Here is a 4,438-nt window from a genome sequence, read left to right as displayed (position 1 = left end):
TATAGATGTGATGTTCTATGATATATATATATATATATATATATATATATATATATATATATATATATATATATATATATATATATATATATATATATATATATGATGTTTTGTTTTATGATGTTTTTGATGTTGATGTGGTATATCTGTGGATGTTCTATAATGTTTTTATGATGTTCGCGTAATATACATGTGATGTTCTCGTAGTATACAGGTGGTGTTCTATAATGTATGATATTCTCGTAGAACATAGGTCCATGTATACATATGATGTTTTATGATGTATTTAGTGATGTTTATATAATATATATGTGATGTTATATAATGTTTTTAATGGTGTTTTACGGTATATTTAGTGATGTTCACTCAATATACATGTGATGTTCTATAATATATTTTTAGGATGTCTAAAAAATATCCATGTGATGTTCTTTTAACTTTTTACTCTGTTACATGTTTTTATTTATTTTTTATGCTTTGTTTTAGATTTTATTTATTTTTATTTATTATTTTTTATGTATATTATAACACTATTTTTCACGAATCTAAAATTAGAAGACTGTTTTCTAAACTTAGAACATTTTTCTTATGGAGACGGAACATTTGTTTTCCGAACCTAGAACATTGTCTCTGCTCAGTATCAAAATGTTCTGTTTTCATAAGATAGATGTTCATTATTAAAATTTTATCTATATATATCAATGTGGGGTCTTATTTTGAAGAATTTATTGTAAGAAACCTGATGGTGTAACCAAAATTTAATTTGGGCGTTTAGTTTAGGAGTTATGACTTTTTTTAGTTTGTTTGGAAATTACTATGTGTATGCATGAGAGCTGCTGACATGGGTGTACTGTTGTGCTTGAGTCGTCCGTGCATGCATCATAACGCACTGCCCAAGAAAAGACCCACTGAAAAAATAGTCTGTCTACACCTGCATGCAATGAAACGAGACGGACACACACTGAAATGAGGACATGCGAAATTTTAGGTGGAAGTTGCCGGACCATGAATTCCGTCCGAACGGCCGAACGCCAAGAGGCCCCTTGCCAAAGAACCTTTCAAGCCGCTCATAAGTGGGAGAGGTATTGAATCTCCTGTTAGACCGTGTAAGCCGGGTATTGATATCCAAGATCAAAGAAACCACAATCTTTAACTAAGCAACAGAAATTAGAGATTAAGCGCTGATTAGCTCGTCGAGGACCAAGCTTTTCAGTTACATGTATTGTTCATATTCCCCATACATATCACTTGTAGGTCCTGGTTGACCATGACAAAATGACGAATTTGTTTCCAAATCCAGACAGTGCAGCGATGGTGAGAGTCTCCGTAGACACAAACAAGACCGAACTTCTTCCTAACATGCTTGTGATAGCAAATAGCTAAGAAATAAAAAATACAGGACTCAACTACATTGACATCTACTTGATCCCTAGATAAAAGTCACAGCCCTCCAGAAAGACCTTCAGCTAAAATGATATAAGCATTGTCAAGATTAAATTTATTTACCAGTTTAGTTTTGGTTATTCTAGTGTTTCTGGTTTCATAGATAAAGATTACCTAGACATTAGTGGAGTTGATGAGGCGAGCGAGATGGCGCATCTTAGGACTTCTCACCTCAAAACTTTACACCCTATTTCATTGAATGTTTAGATACATGAAGCATTAAATATAGATAAAAAATACTAACTAATTTGATAAATTGCAAGTATTTTTCAAGACACAATTTTTAATTCTAATTAGTCTATAGAAACACTAATTGCTTCAATAATACATGTGCTACTGACGAGTTAATTTGGCTTAATATTCGTCTCGTAGTTTACTAACGAGATTCTGTAATTTATTTTTTTATTAGTGTCAGAACACTCCATGCAACAGTCAACATTCGATATAAGCCTAATCTCAGTGGAGAGTCTTATAACGTTGTTTCCAAGACTGCCAAGTCATGTGAAATGAAATGAAATTTAGATGAAACACCCACTCTCAACGGAGAGTTTCATTCCATAGTTTTATAGACATTTGATTTCAAGACTCATAGAGAGCTGATAATCGTGTCTAGAGAGTTTCATCTAGATGAAACCTATTTCTTCTCTCTCTTCTTAAATACATTGTCATGTCATCAAAAATACCTATGTGGCAACCTATTTAACTCCCATTAAAACTGATCTAACATCTAAAAACTTTAAAGGATGACAGGATAGGAAATATGTAGGAATAGGAAAACCTTAGGAATACATATGCCATACCCCTCCGTTCCTACGAAAATTCAAAACACAGGAAAGCTGAAATGAAGTCCTTTGGCAGTAGCACAGGTGAAACACAGGAATAAACCACAGAGACTAGATGCTTCCATTATTTTAATCTTGAACATCTACCAGTTATTCATTCAAAGTCACTCGCTTTGTTGTTTGCCTCTGGAATGACCCAGGCCAGCCCACGTAAGGCTCACCAGAAGCTGCCAACCAAAAAAAAAGAACATGCACAGAGCGCGGGCACACACTTTGTTTCCCGCCAGGAAAAATTCCATGAGGTCTGAGCTAATGTTTTGTTTCCTATGGAATAGAGTCATAGGATTCTAATCCTATGGAAAACTTCCTTTGTTTTTCATATCAACCAAAGGCTAGGAAAGGAAATATTCCTTAGGAAAGCTAATCCTACAAAAATCCTTTGCCCACCCTGTGAACCAAAGGGGCCCTACAATCTGGAACTAAACAAGCCCTTAATAATCTCCCGGCTTGTTGCATGGGATTCTTCCCCTTTCTTAATTACTAGCTTAGACTCTCTTATAAATCCCATGTAATCTCTCGACTGTTTTATCAATGAAATACACAGAAGCATGTTCACGTTCTTTAGCTTGGTAACTTCAAATCTAGGAGAACCCATCTGGTTAACAGTTAACACAATGGTTAGGTAACATAAAATCCGGTACCACGTTAAAAGAGAATTACTTACGAAACCTCTCTGTTGCCTGATTTATTGGTAGCCTGTGATAATGCTGACCAGCCCAAAACATTCCACATGGACTAATGTCTGATGGTTTTGCTATCCTTCAGAGCCTGCTGAACCGATTAAGTTTTGGTTCGACTTCGGGTATTTTGTTCCCAAATCTCAAGTACTATGTGCCATCGTTTTAGTTCCTAAGAAAAATTCGTCTTGGGAAAATTACTAGTGGGCTGAAAATTGAACACATTGTATATTTCCGACACAATACATACCAATTTCGTCAAAAAATCGTCTTTTATATTCAGCATGAAATTATTTTAGTGCAGATGAAACTCAGTGTTGGGTACCATAAAAAGGATACCCAAATCAGAACAATAAAAAACGCAAAGGACAAAACAAATTAACCACAATCACCAGGGCACGGGCCCCAGCTCATCTGACTCCTAGGCCTCAGGTCCAAACCACGACTCGCCCGACCCCTCAGGGCCTCGGACGCAAGTTCCGACTCGCCCGACCCCTCAGGGCCTCGGACGCTGACACCGTCTCGCCCGACCTCTCAGGGCCTCGGACGCTGACACCGTCTCGCCCGACCTCTCAGGGCCTCGGACGCTGACACCGCCTCGCCCGATCCCCTCGGCCTCGGGCGTAAATTCCGCCTCGCCCGACCCCTTCAGGGCTCGGGCGCCGGACGCCGCTCCACCGGATCAGCAAGACATCCAACGCACGGCGCCCGAACCCATGACGTGACAGGCGCAGTGAACTCCATACCACAGCAGGGCATGGTGGCGACTATTCCAACCACCCTGGCCACTGTGGCCTTACCTTTTCACTATTCAACCTTACCTCTTTCACTGTGGAGTACAGCCCCACAGTAAAAGAGGAATGGGGAAGGATAATCAGCGTCACTGTTAGTTGTCTTTTCCCACTATTGATAGGATGATCAGCAGTACCACCGATCCGACCCCCATGACTCCTACAGGGCTCGGTAACCCTCCACAGAAACAGCCATGCTGCCAGCCATCCCACAAGGACAAGATGGACAGGTTTCAACAGGGTCGGGACTGTAACTCTTCCACTCGACAGAAGGAAATCTACTCATGTAAATCCCTGTCTCCCCTTGAGGCTATAAAAGGGGAGCCAGGGCTCACAACTAGGATCAGGCACACACGCACAACCACCCTACTCACTCACAGAGCAGCGACCAGCACTCTGTCCTCCACAAAGTCGAGACCTGGGACTTAGCCCTTTCTCGCAACCTGCTTGTATCCCCCTACTACAAGCACCTTTAGGTGCAAGGCTATACAGACCCCCGATCTCACTGGACGTAGGGCATTCCAGGCCCGAACTAGTATAAACCCTCTGTGTCACACTTGCATCACCATCCAGGCTTGGGTAGTCACGCAGACTTATACTCGTTTGTGTCTAGACCACGAGTCTAGACGCCGACAGTTCGCGCGCCAGGTAGGGGCCTTCTGCGTGACATTCACCTGTCCCTACT

This window comes from Sorghum bicolor, chromosome 1, assembly GCF_000003195.3.
Source record: "Sorghum bicolor cultivar BTx623 chromosome 1, Sorghum_bicolor_NCBIv3, whole genome shotgun sequence".
Lineage (NCBI taxonomy): Eukaryota > Viridiplantae > Streptophyta > Magnoliopsida > Poales > Poaceae > Sorghum > Sorghum bicolor.
Note: the sequence above shows the minus strand (reverse complement) of the source record.